We start from the raw sequence: 18,026 nt of genomic DNA on the forward strand, positions 1-18,026 counted from the left end.
GGGGGCGGCGGCCGCGGCCCCGCCGCCCGGGCACGGCACGGCTCGGCTCGGCTCGGCTCGGCTCGGCTGCACTTACTCCGCGGGGCCTCCTCCGCGGGGCGGCGGCGCGGGCCCGGCGGCTCCCCAGGAGCGGCGCCCGGCGGTAAGTTTCGAGGAGCGCGGAGCCGCGGTTGGCGGGGAGGGGTTTCGGGGAGGCGGCGGCGAGGAAACTTCCCTGGAGCGGCTCGACCGCCTCCTCCGCCTCCTCCCGCCGCCGCCGCCTCGCCCGGCGGCAGCACCGCGCCTGCCCGGCCGCGCCGCCCGCTGCCGCCGCTCTCGGCCCGCCGTCACACAGGAGAGCGCCGCTGGCCGCCCCCGTGCCCGCCCCACCAACACACGCTTTTAAAAAACTATTATTATTATTACTATTACTATTATTATTATTAAATTTTCTTTTATTTCTAAGAATTAAGGTGTTACTAGCGAGGGAAGGATGGGCCCTGAGGAATCCCGGCTTCCTGCAGCGCTGTCGGGAGGTAAGGGACGGCTGCAGATTAAACTCCCCGAGCCCGGCTGGCGGCGGGGCCGCAGGGTGGGCAGTCGGAAAGGTACCGGCAGCATCCCCCGGCCCCAGGGGCTTGTCTGACACCGCTCCTCGCCATCGTGGGTAAAGCCATCGCTGAAGGCACAGAATGAGTCAAAGCGTCAAGGTCTGCATGGGAATGCCGCACTGAGAGCAGCTGTGCTAGGCACGTGGCACCTGACCCCGCGGACTTCGGATCATCCCTAAAATCCGAGCTTGTACACATCCACCCCTCCTCATTACCCATGAAGAGAGAAAAAGCATGGGTCAGATTCCATATGTCTTATGCTTCAGGTACAAAGTCACTGCAGAACAGTGGTAGAACATCCTCTTCACTTCCCCATCCCAGAGACCTGAACTTAGACCCTGCATAAGGTGTGTAGCATGGCATTCCAATGAAAGCCCTGCTCAGTCTGGCAACCTGGTCCAGACATGGAAGTAAGCATAGCTGCTGGGGTTTTTTACCTATACTGTAAATATGGACACTGCAGTCTAGGCCTTTTCTTCCTCCCTTTCTTCTTCCTTAAACCAGAAGGAAAAAAAGAAAGTTGCCATTGCTTCGAGTTCTTCCATTCCATTTCTTTGTCTTCAGTACATACTCTCGTGCTATTTTCCCAGCTTTCTTGGTGTGCTTTTATGCCAGTTTCAGAAAGTAAAAAACTTTAGCTCTACATAAAGTCATAAAAATATCTCTACCTATAAAGAATTTGAAATTATGTAGCATTTATGTAGGTATACAAGCAACACCATTTTAAATCACTAGAATATCTAATGTTTGTCCTGAAGGATGCAAATCACATGGAATCCATTTTAACTTTCTAAAAAATTGAAGGGTTTTTTCCTCCACTTGTTTCTTCTCCAATCCTGTAAACTAAAGGGTGAAAGTTAATTAAAATGTCACACATGGGGCCATGTGCAAAATACTGACAGAGATGGAGTCCACATTCTTCTGAAGTTAAATGAATCCATTAGGCTGTATTTTGACTTGACAAATATGGGATGTTTATATGTATATATTTTTTTTAAATTGTCATTGTACTTGTATTACTTGAACATTGTATTTCTAGCTCGTTATAATTTTAAGATACAAAACAGAGGTTTTTTTAATTCCCACTAAATGCAGTAGCCAAAACTCACCTTGACCCACAACGATGGGATTATGGATTTTTATACTGCAGGGAAGCAGGTTGAATTGCTGTAGCATACATGAGGTGAGAATGTGATCTAAATGTGATCTAGAATGTGTAAAAATTTTGGTTCACAGATTATGAGAAAGACTAAAGAAAGGTAAAGTCGCAGGTCCACTTGCTCCCTTGTAGTGGATTATATAATGGAGAAGAGCACATGTGATTCCATAAAAATCCCTACAAGCAAAATGGAAAACCACATCTCTGCAACATACTTTGTCCTGGACTTACGGAATAGACACGTGCAGCCCATATTCTACCTTGTAACGCAGTTTCTTCAGAAATTCATGATCCTTGTTTGGCTATCTGCTCTGGCATGAAGCCTTTTTTCAAAGTCAGGTGTGGGGCTAAGTGTGTGTCCAAATTCTGTCCTTTTCCACCTAGAAATCTTGCTGGTAAAAAAAAATTCAAAGAGTCGTATTTCCTATGTATTTAGTAATTTTGAGCAAGTAGTAGAGTATTCAAAAACTATACACATACTGGAAATATTTAAGGTCTCTGCCAGAGCACATCTAATTCCCCAGGTATGCTCTTACTTTTGTGTTGGATACCTCAGAATAAAATGTCAATGTTAGCTGCAGCATGAGCAGAATTGTTGCACAGGCATTTGAGAATGCTGGCAATACAACTCCAAGGAGAACCATGCTCTCATGAAAACCCTCAACTTGTTTGTGAAAGTAAAAGAGTGGAGCTCCTTCCTACAGGAAGCCCTGGACATTGTGGTGGTAGGTGATGTGGATTGTCTTAGATTTGGCTTTGCAGTGTTTCTTTTAGCTTTCCTTTTCTGCAGGGTTTTGAGCTGTTAAGGTTGTGAGAAGAATCAAGTGAAGCCTATATAATAGTTAGGCACTGAGTAAAAAAACAGCATAATTACCCCTCACAATAGGAAACTGGTAAACATGGCTTGTAGATCAAAATGTTTAGAACAGCAGTCAGATTGCCATCCTGCTTCCTAGAGTCCAGTCTAATGAGTTGTCAAGCGTCTGCTGTTGCTACTGGATTAAAAACCAGTTGTGGAAACTCCCTCCCACCCCAAGAGCTGTCAGGTCACCTGCTGCCGTTTATCCCCTTATCTGCAATAGAAACCCCTGAAATGTTAAGTGGTTTGTTCGACCTTTAGTGTCAGCTTAAACTAGTGTGGGTCTTCCTTATGTAGCTAATGAATTTCAGTAGGAATAGTAAGAAAGCATATTAGGTCTGACAACTCATAGCCCTGAAATTTGAAAGACCGCTGCATTTGAGAACTGACAGTAATGCCAAGGTAAACAGTTTCTCTTCTGTTATTCTTTCACTGCTCAAAACAAGCACCTCTCCAAATCTGAGAGCTCCTGGCAGGTATGATGAATGGCAAATCCTAATGAAGCCTATGGTTTGGCCAGAAGTGTTAGGACTTAGCACTCTGTACAAGTTCTCATCTGAAATAGGAGTATCAGGAGCCAATTTCTTGAACATAATTTATTCCAGACACCAGTTGGAATAAACAGCATTCTGTAATCTCCTCAGATATTTTGCCAGTAGGGAGCTGTCTTTACACTTCTTTCAACTAAGCAAGCGATCCAAATACAAAATTCATCATTCGAGAATACAGTGTGGTTTAGGATACTGGAGGATTTGAGTTCATTACCAGGAACATTGTTGTGTCCTATCTGTATGACATTTTCTTTCAGAATCAGGTCTACCATAGTGTGCTGCTACCTTGCCCTGATGAGTTAAAAAAATCCCAGCACGCAGGTTTAACTTTCTAGAAGCAACTCAAGCTTACATTCAGTTTCTAAAATATGTTTTACTTAAGTTTCATACTAGAAAGGAAGTATAAAACAGGACCTCCTTAGTTAGTAAATGTTCTTTTGTCTCCCTCAAAGTCTTTTCAGACTTTGATTCCTTCAGTCACAGACAGGCATTTTGTTATGAACAAAAGCACTGCCATGAGTATAAACCTAACTTATCCACGCAAGGAAGGACAAATAAAACTCAGCTTTTCAGATCCAGGGTCAGATGCCATCCTTAGGTAGCTGTAGATGTAATTAAAAGTAAGTTTTTTATTACTACGAAAACAGACAATATTCAAACGGTGCATAATGGCTTCTAATGGAACCTGGAAATGTTTATGAGACAGATGCTGTTGGGATACAGTACAAACTGGTCCCCATAATGCCATGTTGGTGAGCCACATGTGACAACAGACCTCCACCTACTCCTTTAGAAGGTCCCACGAGAAGACAAATAACAAATAGTCCATTCAAATGTTAATGTCTTGTCTTCTAACTCTTGGTTATACTTTATTCCAAAACCCACCATTTTCATATGTAATGCTCATGTTTTCAGTACCTCCACTGTTTGTTATCTTCCATGTGATAGGATGATTTAAATATAATTTAAAATACTTTTCCCTCTGCTATGCTGCTCATCCCCCACCCCCGCCCCCCAATAATACATTACTTTGTTGTTATCTTTTTGATAAGTAGTTGTCTAGAACTAATGAAGATGGAGGTAGGTGGGGAAAGCAGCAATTTAGCATTGTCTGGAGGAGCAGATAAGATCGTCTTCCAGTTTCATAGTCTGCTAATTGTGGTGCTGCAGATAGAAACTTCCCACAGCCTCCAGGTCAGTGGGAGAAGTCCCTCTGACTTCCAATGACTTTTGAGCACTATTTTTTGCAGTATCAGAAAATTAATCTCGAATGCTGCCTAAGATCCAACTCTGTAGACACTTAGGTTTTAATGAAACTACCCACCGAGCTATTTATGAATACATGGATTGACAGAACTTTACTCCATGAAATAACTGGCTAAAACCAGATTATAAAGTAGATTATCAATGAAATCCTATATTTTAAACTGTCTGGGAATTTTAATTGTGCCTTAGCTCATTAAGATTTTAAAACTGAATACTCCATGTGCAGTGGAAGAACACCTTTAATTTTGCTCTCTCCACAACTGTAGATGAGATTTTTCAGCAGTAAAGGCCTGAAATCAGAAGCCTGTGTACCTAACGTAGGTATTAACGGGAGGCTGAACCGTACAGAGTGACAAGCCACTTGTTTAATGTCATATTCTGCAAACATGGACTTGTGCATTATTTAACATAAGACCGTTGGTAAAAGTAGTTAAGTACAGTCACTGTTGCAAGTTTTGAAGTGCCGTTTATCAAGTACAGAAGTTCAATCAAAAGAGTCTGGGGAAACTTGTATGTATTTCACATTCTTTGTTTTTTTTAGAACATTATGACTCGATTTAACTCCCAGCAGCGAGAGGCTGGTCCGTGTAATTTAATCATTTTTGCCGACAGTGTTAAGTCTTGCTTATCTGTCATTACCTATATCCTCACTAGGTTCAATAAAGAAAAATTCTTAGTATATTTGAGAAAAATAGTGTTTGTAACAGGAGGTTCAAATGTCTTCGAAGAAAATATTAACAAGGCAAATATTTATTGTAATGATGGCAAAACAAAAGAATTGTATTCTTTTAATGAGTAAAAGTATATGAAGGCATTGCAACACATTTCTGACAGGTTAATTGGAAAAAGTATCATCCTTAGGTATCTGGGGAGAAATGCTTAAGATTACCATCTCCGAGTTTGTTCAAGCCCCTTCCGAACACACGTCTGGAAATACTCTAGAAAGAGAATTTATTGTCAAAAAAATTAACGAAACGGCGAATTTTAAGTAAATATTTTTCCACGATGAAATTCGGCAGTGCAAATGTGCTAGGAACAAACCAGGGCGTAGGGGGAAGCGGTGCCTCCCGGCCGCAGCTGCCCCAGCCGAGTCGCGCTCGCCGCCCGCCCCGCTCCGCCTCCGCGGGGCTGGGAAAGCGCGGAGCCGGCCTGGGGATGCTGAACCCAGTGTTTTGAACACTCCCCTCCCTGGCTGTTCGGTGGGACTTTCCAGGCTTGAGGTCCCACAAGGGACACGGAGGCCTTGAGTGGTGCTCCGAAGTACATGGCAGGCACCTACCCGGCGGCTCTGCCGCCTCGGCCCCCCCTCAGCGAGGTTTCGGGGAAAGCGGAAGGTGGGCCGGGACTGGAGGGCAACCATGCGTGAAATCATCCCCTTCCACCCACCATGGACCGACCCCTGTTTCGCTGAGGGGACCTTCTGTGGTATCCTAGCGATGCTCCTCCAACACTACGTTCGGTCGCTCCAGTGGTTTCTTATGGCCAAGAGAGGAAGTTAGGAGATCATACGGGGGAGAGAAGACCTATTCGACTAAAGACTGAGTCACTGCTCCCGCTTAACAACCTTCTAAACGGGAGTAGCTAATGTCTCACTGATCCCTTTGGCTGTTCGCAGCGCCTGAGCGCAGCCATTGCCAATAGCCGCGCAAGGACTTTGAAATTATGGAAATTGTCTTCGCGGGCATTAGTCAGTGCTTTAATAGGTCTCATTCTGGCTCGGTCGCTGAAAGATGTAAGCAAGTCAAAAATTCAACGCTCTTCTGGGGCGTCTAAAACGTTAGGTCCCTCCTCCGAGAGGGATTTCGGTGTGAGGCCAAGCGCGAAGAGACGAATGAGTGCATATGTTCAAAATTACATTTTCGACAGAAATTCAGATCTACCGGGTCGTGTTTAAATGCGAAGTGGGGGCGGGGGGGGGGGGGGGGCTCAGTGTGCAGGAAATATCACTGGGAAACCTGGAATGTAACAGGCAGGATCAAAAGTTAATGGCCTATTTGATGTGAAAAGTGAGCTGGGGATGCCGGAGAGCGGGAGCGAAAAGAGCCGGCCAGACGCATGCAGGGCGTCTGCGCAGCCGGGCCCCCCAGCCCCACGCAAATAGCTAAGCCAAAAATACAGCGCAGGTAGGAGCGCTTCTCCGTCGGGTTAGCCTTTCATCCGGTGAGTTCAACCTCCCAGGTGGGGCGGTGGGGTGGCTGAGTCGGCCCCGGCTCCGCGGGAGATGCGCCTCGCGGCTCTCCGCGCCTGGCATTGGCTGCCCCCCGCAAACCCCAGTACAGCCTCTCCGCCGCCTGCCGCGCAAAGCCTGGGCAGTCGATCAGGGCTCCCACACCTCTCTGCCCGCAGCATCGGGGTGATGCCGTGGGTCCCCGGGGAGCTGCAAGTGGGGCGCTGCGCGGGCGGGCGCGGTGAGGGAAGGGGGGTGCGGAGCGGCGCGGAACGCCCCAAGGCGCGCAAGGGATGCCGCTGTGACCGCGCTCGCAGACCCTCAGTGCTCGCACCGCCGCTGCCGGTGCTGGGCAAAGCTCAGAGCTGTATCTGCGCCTGGCACAGACGGACAGGGAAAGGTTCAGGAGGAGAAGGTGCGCTCCTCTGGATTGGCAGGCCACGGTCGAAGCTCGCTAAAATTACAGACCTCCCTGCCACACAGCATCGAGCCATCTCGTTGTCGATAAAGCTAAGAAAAAAAATATTAGCCTCTAGTACCGTCAGAATATTTCGTCCATGCCAATTTGTTTAACAGTATTTTTCTAAAAATAACTCTCTCCCTTGTACGGCTCAGTTTCTTCGGCTTTAGCATACGCTTTGAATTAAAACTGTTGACAAGATTGTAACGAAAATACTGATTGATGCAAACATGCCCTGAAACAAATCCACACCTGATTCTGGTTCTCTGACTACGCTGATTAAAGCCAACCCCCGCCTCCCGCAAGCCTGACCGGGGTCTCCAGCTTCCAGAGAAACGGCCTGGCGGGACATAACGGTGACAGACAACGAGGGCACGGGGACGAGTACCGAAAAACAGGGTTTGAAGCGCTTGGGGTTCCCCAAGTTGGTTTGAAGTGGCACCACTGAAGTGAAGAGACAAACACATCGAATGCAATCTGTTTCTTCCTCCTTGGTCTTATCCCAACCCCCAGATACAGTCAAATGTTGAGAGAAGTCTGAAGTCAGGCCATTGCCAGCGCTAGAATGAAAAGGCTAAGGGAAGCCAAAAATGCCTGTGGTCTCCGTGAACTACGTTAAATCACGGGGTGGTTATATTTAGGTGGATAATGAAGCGCGTAAAACGGTAGATAAAAATCAGTTACTATGGACTGTCTAGGATTTCGTGTGTTTTTATTAATTTTCATAGGAGATTTTAAGATTTACGTGTTCTCCCCGTTTCAAGCTTCGGACGGAGCGCTCTCGGCGTCGGGAAGAGCCGGGAGAGGCGTTCGTAGCCTCCCCGCCCTCCGCAGCCGCCCTGCCCCGCGCCCTACCTGCGGCCGGCCCAGCCCTGCCGCTGCATGAGCGGCTTGCGCTGGGAACGGAGCAGAAGGGAGCCTGAGTTGCGGGGTGATGAGTGAGGAAGGCGGGGGGATGTGACACCGGGGAGTGCGTCAGAACTTCTGCTCAGGCCCTGATGTCCCGGTTGCAGGTCAGCTCTGCAGGAACTCCAGGGAGGTTTGGTCTCCGAATGTTCAGGCAAGGCAGGGGGAGGATGCTGCTGCCTGCGCACAGGAGCTCTGTTCCCTGGCTGAGCAGGACAAGAACAGCCCAGTTCCCAACTACAGAGCAGCTGGCCTTGCAGCCTTCCCATCTCCTGGCTGACCACCGCCCCCACAATCTCCCTCCGCTCCCGCTGCTCTGTTCACCTCCCTGGGGTGACGGCACCAGCGGTAGCACCAGCGGGGTCCACTGGGGCCGGGTAAACAAGAAAGTCCTCCTGGATTCCCGGGCGATTCTCCCCGAGCCGAGGGGAGGAGCGGCCGCCTCCCGCTCCATGCTCTGCTCTCGCCTCGGCCGCTCCTCTCCCGCCCACCTCTCTGTGCGGGGCGCGGGGACGGCGGGGGCCGTCGCGGCCCTCCCGCACCTCCGAGGGAACAGTGGGATCCCGCAGCATGCGGGAAGGCTTCCCGCTGGGATTTGTGTTCTATCTTTTTAATAGCTACACTTTGCCGGCTTAAAAAAAAAAAAACCCCAACAACTTTATTTTTAGTGAAATCAGTATCACCGGGAATATGTGACTATAGAGTAAGGAAGGGGCTGGAACACGGGCGGGATTTGCAGAGCGTCACGGTCCCACAGCGGCGTACTCCTACATCATAAGCAAAACTTAACCACCCGCAGCGACGGCATCACCGACACCCGGCAGCACCCCCACCCCTTCCCCGGGAGACCGCAGAGCTCCCCCTCGGCTCTCCAGCACCTGCCTGGATCTCCAGCACCGACAGCCTGTGGGCACCCACGGGGACCCGGCGGGTCTGCGCGGGGGCTTCCGCGGGGAGAGCAGGTGCGGCCGGCTCGTAGGCGCTGCCGTGCCGGCGTGCCGATGCGGGATTCACCGCGCGGCCGTGTCTATTCTCCTTTTCCCCCGAGTTTTGGCTGCTGTTTGTTTGTTGTTTGTTTGTTTTCTTTTTCTTTTTTTCTGGTGTAACCTCGCGTTTTGCCCCTCGCTCAGACTTCAACTACGTGCCAGCCGGAGCCCGAGATGCCCTGCGCTACTTTCTGTGCCCTTTCTTCCTTATATTCCTTTTTAAATTTTTTTTTCTCTTCCCCAAGGAAGTTTAGACACATAGATGTGCCGGGTTATTTTCAGATGGCCAATGCTCAAGACTTCGAACTGATTAGCGAAGCGGCATCACTATCTCCTCATTAGCTGGGCTCGCGTCACGGCGCACGTCACCGGCTCAAATCCCAGCACTCTCCCTGCAGTACCTGCCTGACGGAGCCGTGGCATCGGAGCCGCCGTGCACTCCTGGCTGGGATGAAAGGCAGGCGCTTCTCCACCCCATGCTCGCAGCAGCCGGGGACTTATTCTGACAAGGAGAGAAATGAGTGTTTCGTATGACGTAGATATTCATTGTCACTCCAATGGCTGGTGATGGAGATACCTGCCAGATGAACAAATTCAGGTTTGGATCCAAAGCTGCCTTCCTAAATAACACGGCGCAAGCAGCCCAGGTGGCTGCTGGGCTGCCATTAACCTTTACTTTATAGCAACTGAGAGCTGTATGAATTTTACTAGCAGCCCGGCATTTTTCTGTGCGAACTGGTTTCTCTCGGACGCTGCTGCGTACAAACGAGGGATAGAAAAGACGCTCTCACTGTCAGGGTGTAAGAACGGTACCAGGTTGTAATTCTGGGAAGTGGTAAGGTCTAAGTTCAAGGATGGGAGCTTTGCTTGCCAGGCACTCAGAAGTGCACAAACCCGCCCTTTTCCACCCCGCCTCACCCCCTCCCGCAAATCAACAGCAACACTAAACTCCGGATGCCCATAAACCTTAAAAAAAAAAAAAAAAAAAAGCAATACACTTTAAGACCCGCCTCGAATACATAAGCACATAGAACGCAGAACCATCCTTGTCTCCGAGCCCCTGCAAAACGTTTCTGTTTGTACAGGAGCGGGAAGAGACAACCGTGTCGACAATGTGCTCATCTGCTTCACTGCTGTGGCTAACTCCTCAGGTTCCTGCTGCTGGGGTAACAAATACCCTTCTCAAAGGTGCCAAACAACACTTTTTAATCGCCCAGCTATCCAGATAATGGTGTTGAGCATTTATTTGCTGTGGTTCATCCCTAGGTTGGTATCACGGCATATCTCTCCCTTCCTATTCCCCTCTGACACCCATGAGTGACTGGAGGGTGTGAGTGCGTGTGCACCCTAGAATATGGCAGCGTGGAAAATGCACTGTTTCCTGAAATAATAAACAATCAACTTGTTCAAATAATCCGGTTTTTACTGTGTTTTGTGTGTGGAAGAGTGCTTACCTCAAGTCTACTCAGGTTTCCCAAGCATAAAAAGTCTGTAAACATTGCAAATCACCTAGGAGAGAGTTTGAATTCTATGCGTCTAGAAACAGACGCGTACTGAGCTTTTTAAAGGAAAAAAAAAAAAGAAAAAAAAAGATTCGCAGGATACATTGTAAAGAAAAAAATATAGTGAAAGAGAAAATAGAGGAAGAGAAATTGAAATGGTACTGGAAAAGTCTTGGCTCTGGTAAGCAAGGAAACACTCTGTCTTCTTCCACCGTCACTTGATGAGACCATAAAAAGACACACATTGCGCATTTTCTCAGGTTTTCAATATCCCACACACATATAGTAATAGCAAGTTTCAACAGCTATTGCCAGGGCTCGGGTTGGTTTCCCTCAAGTGAAGAAATGCATCTTTACGTGGGAAATCTGCCACTGGCTAACCACAGTCAGAGATGTCTGCTGGGATAAACAGCATTGTTAATTCCTTCAAGCTCCATCTGTGGAAATGATAAAGTGCAGCCATTATGGAAGACTGCAAAGTTAAATTAATTAGGTTCCTCCATTATGCTGCAGTCTTCTGAAGATGATTGCTATTTTCCTCTTAAATGCCATTTTTCCTAGATCTAACTAGCAGCTGATGCAATTAAAGTGAACATAATGTAAATTTAACAACACAAATGACACTTTCCTCCGCATATGTTTGAATGGGGCACGCAGGGGCTGTATCACAAGCTTGGACTTCCCCCGTAAACATCTGATGTAACCTTAAAAAAAATTCAAATAAACCAGTGTGTATTTGAATACTTTTCTTCGGCGAATTCTTGGATCAATACTTTTGTTTCATGTTTTCATGTTCTCAGTAATGTTAGGGGATCCAGTTACAAACTCTTGCCAGTAAGAAAGAAAATATGCCCCGCTGTGCACCCTCCTAAACACTTCTAAGAAATAGTGTTTTCTTTTCATTTGGAATGACGATTTTGTTTGTCTGCTCTGCCCCGGCGAGCGAGACTATAGATTATTAGTAGACACATTTAATTCCGGACCATAACGCAGGCGGCTGTGCCCAGGGCCGCCACACGCCCTCCCGCCGGGGCAGTGCCGGGCGGGGGGCGAGGGCACCCGGGAGGGCTCCCGGGGCCGGGGCTGGAGCCCACCGGGACTGGGGCGCTGCCTCCCGCTCTGCTCCCTCCGTCGGAGTCCCGTGCCTCCCGCCCCGCCGCCCTGTCGCGCCCCCACTTTATTTTATTTTATTTTATTTTTTATTACTTATTTATTACTTTTATCTCTTTACGGAAGAAGCGTGATTTCTCTAAGTCTTTGCAGTGCTTCATGGGTCATTATGGCTTAATGCAATTAACGTAACCTTTTGTAACCCAATATCAAGTACTTCCAGGACAAATCTTTAAACAGATCACTAATCGTAAAACAAGTTATGGTGTCTGGGAGTGAAAACTAAGCTATTTGCTATTCCTACTGATACTTTCGTCCTTCCCCCTTTCTCTTCTCTCTAGCTCTCGCATCTCGGGTTTATGGGGTTTGTTGAAACGCTGCTGCGTTTTTTTTTTTTTTTTTTTTTCCTTTAGGTCTCTGTTTTAAGCCACTAAAATCCAGCACTGGGGTTTTACAGTTTTCGTAGGAAGGCCGTCGGGCATACGCTGAAGGAGGAGCAGACGGGCGCCCTGGGGGCGGGAGTTTGCGCGCAGAGGTGAGCGAGCATCCCCGGGAGGGGCCGAGCCCCGCCGGCTCCCACCGCGCCGCCGCCCCGGGGGCCCGAGGTGTGGCGGGGCCGGGGCCGGGGCCGCGGTGGCCTCCGGGGCGGAGGGACATCCATCAGCAGCGGCCAATCAAGCGGAGTGCCCTCCCCCCGCGCTAATTGCTTTTGCTTTTCTTCCAGTTAGGGCCGGCGCTTCCCTGCGCGCTGCCCCTCAGCTGGAGCGGGAGCGGGCCAGGGGAGCCCTGCGCCGAGGGAGGGGAGCGCAGGAATCGTAACGCGTGTGCCTGCATTCGCAGACATATATATTCCCCCCGCCAGCCCTTGTAGAGCTTCCTGCAGCACGCACAAATGCAACAGGTTTGGCTGTGAAGTTTATGTTTGATTTAATGGCGAAAGGCGCTTCCTGGCCTGCTCCTTCGTTCCCGCCGTGCCGTGTGGGGGTAAATTCGGGCGGGATATTTAAATTTGGTTCAAATGTCACACGGATCACTTATAGATGGTTCAAGGTAGAGCCACCACTTACCTCAAATTTAGGCGTATTGTTGCATGTCTATGAATATATTTCTGTATATGACTTATACAGACCATGTCCATGCAAGCTACACCAACAGAGGCCCGGCTCAGTGATGCGGTACCTAACACAAAAAATAGAACAAAAAAAGCTGGGAGTAAATTATACTGGAATTCTGGTTTGGAGGAATTACACCCCAGTACTTAGAATATTAGATTCTGTTTGGATAGATTATTTAATCTACCACCCACCATCTCTATACTTTAATATTCCCAATCATGTGTGAAATAGGTCTTGTCCTGATTTCGTTTTTACATCCAAGTTTTTGTTTGTGTTCCTTGTTACCCCTGAGGAAAGAGAGTTGCTCCAGGAACCTAATAATGAAGGAAAATATTTTGCATTGTCACAGTGTGCTTGTGCATTCTGCTACATTTTATGAAGAAGTCTCTATGATATATCATCTTTTACTGTTTTACACTGGACTTTAGTATGTCAGAAACAGGAATTACATCTACATATTCATCATAACAATGCATTTTCCAAAAAGGGTGCACTAAAGGTAATATTTAAAAGGTCCCAATTGTAAGTTTTTGAGGAAAAAACCTCAAAACCAACAATCACTGTAGCTTATCTGTCTTTAGAGAGACTGGTAGGTTTTCAAAGAAATCCTGCAGAATGCACAATGCATTCACCTTGTCTAGTTTAATAGAGGCAGAAAATGATTAGAGTGTGTTTTAATACTTGCTGTACATGTGACGTAGGAAGCCAAGCCTCAGAACAGTTTAAATGTTGATATACCCAGCTTGAAAAAGCTTGTCAAATAAATCAAACCGTTCTGGGGGCAAACCCATGTTTTTAAACCACAGAGTGGGGCAGTGGGCGTGGTTACTCCCATGGTTGAATGGTGAATGTATAGATTTAAAATACATTTTGCCACACTGGTTTTCAGAGGATTGTTTTGGCCTCGTATTCCAACACCATGAGCCAAAACTCTGGTCAATGTTTTGACAACAGAGCCAGGAAAAACAAAAAAGGCTTACCCTCTGAAAAAGAAATGAAGATGTAGTGAAGGAAAACAGTAGTCTCTCTGCCACTGCCTTACTCAATCCATATGTGGACTGAAACACAGGAAATACCCACCATTCACCGCAATCAAGCCAGGGGCTTGTGCATCAGAAAGTGCCTTGTGGAACTAATTGTAGTTTATTAAGATTGTCATTGACATAGAAAAGCATTTTGAAATTTGAAGTCAGAACATTTAAAGAATACAGAAAAAAGATAATCTGCTGCATGAGTGTTAATTTTTAAAGAAATATATTTACCACAATACTACAATCCTACAATGTGCATTTATTATGGCATTTTACATAAATTAATTATCATTTTGTGATGTTTGTGTTATTAAACTCTTTATGCTTACTTCTCATCCACAGTCTTTCTGGTGCAGGGTTCCAGGATAATTTCAGAGTGGAAGAAAATCTAAACTTCATCAATTTAAAAGGATAATAAAGAAAAAGCATGGTGCCTTTCATACAGGCAAAGTTTACACAGAAAACAAAGCTACAAATAATAGATTTTTTTTTCATTTTATGAACTTAAATGAAAACTTGTCCTTGCCAACAAGTATTTGGCAAAGTGTTTATTTTAGGACTTTCATGCCAGATATATTTCCTTGTGAGGTTTTGCTGATGCTTTTCCTGACCGCATTTTTTTTAAAAAAATTATTATTTTGTTGTACTGTTGCATTTAGATTTTAAGCATGGTGAGTCACTATTAGGCCTGAAAAAACAGTGCTGTGATTGCCAATTAAATTCAACCTCTGGGTAATTTTCATTGAATTTACATTCCTGTGAACACCGGTGATCTTTGCGTGATGATTCTACTTCCCAGTGCTTTACACCAAACCAGGAGACCATTCGTGCTTACAATGGTACAGGTTTTTAGTGCACTGCTGTACTGTGGGTCAAGTCACTTGGCCTTCCACATAGACTGGGAAGTGTTTGAGGGTGTGATGTGTTTTCCACAGTTTTCAATTCATCTAAGGGGGCTGCTGTAGAGCTGTCTAATCAAAATTATCAATTCCTCCACACCAGCCACACAGGTACTGTGACAGGACTAGGGACAGGCAATTTCAGTGCTTCAAATGCTGTCTCTACCTGAAATAATTTTGGTTTTGTTGCTTGTCTCTGATCATTCTTTTTTTCTTCATCCAAATGGCATTTCATCCAAATTTCATAAAAAATTTGTGTACAAAATCTCCTATGTTTTAAAGAATTTCAAGAACAAACCTGTCCACAGAGAGCAAGAGTTGCAGTTGTCATTTCCACATGTTGAAATCCAACTGACTGAGATTTGGAATACAGGTACCTTCAGCTCCCAAAGCTGCACATTCAAGCCTTACTTTTGTCTGAAGTGATTTTAACCTACTATGTAAAATATAATGGCAGTGGATGCTCGCTCTCTTTGCCATTTCTTTTCTCTAAAAAGCCCATTTTATCCTGGCTGGTTCACAATCTAGATAGAAAGAAATTTGAATGGTGAACCTCAGGCATTCCACATTTCAGTTTCTAGTGCTAAAATCCATTGAGAGTACCCCAGATCTTCCTCCAGAGTTGGTCCACAGGTGACCACCTCCTAATCCCAGCTACCAGTTATTTTTCTACCTTAAGCAGCAGCCTTATCCTGATATTTTGCAACTTTTCCAGATTTGATATCAGATTTTATGAACTATTCTTGCATTTTATGTGGTCTGTTGGGGGAAAAAGTGGGGAGAAAACCTGAAATACGTAAAATGGGATGAATTTACAGGCATGAGTCAAGTCTGATTGTAATGTAAACACAACTGATTATTGTGTTGGTAGATATCTACACCAAAGCGTATTTGGAGTACAATAGTCCATATGATATACTCAGAAAGTAACTGAATATGTAAGAAATCAAGAACAGACAAGACCATTATTTTCCTATAGTTGTTCATTTTCCATACATATGATTCTTAACTTTTTTCAATGTGAAAGAGTGCATACACAAAAAGTTGATCTGAACAAAACTCTCAGCCTCATCCATGCATCCAGCAACATTCCTGTGGGAACGAGAAGAGAATAAAAGTTTGGCATCTTGAGATCTGGGCTATGGACAGAGGCACTGTCATTAATTTTTAAAAGCGAGAGCAAGGGCCTATGGGCACTAAGATCATATTCTGAGAGTTTGTACTACTGACTTTGGAGTGACAGCAAGTAAAAAACACCCCTGAAGGTCAATGTCATTAGATTTCTAAGTCATCCATATTTTTCCTGATGAAATGAACATTAGACTGATGTGTATTGGAGGCAGTGAAAGTTAAAAGTTTTGGCTTCTTCGCTTACTTTGCAGCACAGTTTCCTTGGCCATTTGCCCATTACAGGTCTCTGCAAAGCCAGTGTTTATACTGATCCATTTTCTTTTGCTTTTTTCCACCATAGACATCTAAATGTATAAAATGGTGGTATTCTCTAAGGAAACAAGAACAGCAAAACAGTAGAGAGATACTAAATCAGAAGAAAGTAAAGAAATGCAGGAGGTGGTGTGGTAAGAGAAAAGGCAGAGATAAATGTATGGGGGTAAATATCCTTCCTTGGAGTGACATTTGTGAAAGCTACAAATTACAACATACAGAACATCAAAACCTTTGCTAGATGTGTCTGCATCTCATCCAGCACATGCTGATCTGGTATGTTACACCTCTGTAACATTCAATCAGAGCCATGGAGGCAGGCATGGAAAAGAGAGCACAGATTTGTAATTAAGAGGCAGTAGCCAAACTGAAACTAGTGTGAAAGTATGAACTCGAGCGAAGGTAATTTTCTCACAAATAGTAATTGATGTTTATTTATGGCATCAGAACATCAAAAGTAGTCAGGGCTGCCCTGAACCTACTGTGTCTTGGTTTTGGCATTAGCATGTAGGACTTGAATTTCATTCCAAGCCCTACTACTGTCAGTTATGCCCATGCACCAACCTTTGAGCCTGTTTACTTTAAATAAAGGCTTTTAACTCCCCAAAATGAGTAGTGTGAATACAATGGCACGGACTATTAAAAAGTCCCTTTAGTTTATAAATACATAGTATCAGTAAGAGTTGTGGAACCTAGAGTATAAATTAGACAAGACTGCTGAAGACAGCAGGATTTCTCTTATGGGCCATTGCAGAGTTCTTAAAATAACCATGTAATCAAGTATTAAGTCCAAATCAGTTAGGCAGTCTTGGGAAACATACTGTTTCAGATAAATTATAGATCCTCAGCTGATGTAAACAGATGTGGTTCTATCAATGTGCTCCTTACACAGCTGTGGGCTTATATCCATAATAATCCACATGCTGGACAGTAGTCTTCTCCCCCACTTTCCAAACAGCTTCCTAGTCTGTTGTCCATCCTTTGGGGAGTTGAAAAATACAGACCTCAAAATGTATGTTCTCTGATTTGAAGAAAATGCAGATGTCATTGTATACGAAAATGTATAACTAGATCAAACCAAAAATAATCCATTTGTATCTGTTACTGTGTGTTTTTAGTGGGGGGAAAAGTATTACTTTACATATTTCATTTGCTAATATTTCAGGATAAATGGCCTGGAAAAATCCAAACATTGTTATTTTTAGCCCTGTTTTCTCTCACTCTCTCTCCCCGACTACCCCTTCATCTCCCCAGAAAAATTCAGGCCAATTTCAACCACATTTGAGAAAGGAGGAGAAATCCCAAACATCATTAAGTTCCAATAACTGCCATGAAAATTTGTGGTTGGATAGAGGAGAAAAAGCGTATTTGTTCTTCCAGGTAACTTGGCCCCTGTTCAGCAAAGTCAGCTTTGCTTCTGCCTGGCAATGCCTGGGTGCACGCAAACGCTCGTGGCCACGCATCAGCCAGCTCACCCAGGGCTCTGGGACGGCTTCAGGCTGCTCTCTCTCTTGCCAAAAGGGATTAGCAAGTAGGGACGTGAGAGATGAATAGGGTTAATACAGTAGGAACGTGCAGAGGATATAAGACACAAACAACAGGGGCTCAGGCTCTGTTAACTGCTCACGGAACAGCTTGTTTTTTAAATATACCTGAGGTCGTTATTACATTTTTTCCTAGACATTGAGTCTCATGTTTATAAAGTATAATCCTTGGATAATTTATCACATTCAATAAATACTAGCATTCAATCTTCATGCTATGGCTCTTTCAATGAAGTCATTTAATTGAAACAGGACCTATGATATTTCTACACCAACGTGTACAATGTTAGCTTTTTTTTTAACATGCTAAACTTCTTTTAATACTTTACACCACAAAATACTTAAGTCAGCTTCCTATTATTTTGCATATGCATTTTAAGCATTTTCAAATTTTCAAGCAATCAAGGTACTCACCATTTTTAATCCAAGTGAAGAGTG

At 45.4% G+C, this 18,026-nt stretch overlaps 1 protein-coding gene across 8 annotated transcripts in view; it reads right to left on the minus strand.

Annotated features, from left to right (window-relative positions):
* The window catches only part of EYA1 (EYA transcriptional coactivator and phosphatase 1), a 164,449-nt gene extending 164,219 nt beyond the window's left edge, over positions 1-230 (minus strand). For 3 of the 8 annotated variants that reach the window (XM_042036291.1, XM_042036292.1, XM_042036290.1), the window contains exon 1: positions 77-229. The gene's annotated coding sequence lies outside the window, so the exon portion shown is untranslated. Of the gene's footprint in view, positions 1-76 lie in introns of all 8 variants that reach the window. The other 5 variants (XM_042036293.1, XM_042036295.1, XM_042036296.1 and 2 more) reach the window with 3 other exon arrangements.
* Positions 231-18,026: the final 17,796 nt, after the last annotated feature.

This window comes from Corvus kubaryi, unplaced genomic scaffold, assembly GCF_017639235.1.
Source record: "Corvus kubaryi isolate FWS band 111438036 unplaced genomic scaffold, C.kubaryi_AGA036_p1.0 37385, whole genome shotgun sequence".
NCBI classification, from domain to species: domain Eukaryota; kingdom Metazoa; phylum Chordata; class Aves; order Passeriformes; family Corvidae; genus Corvus; species Corvus kubaryi.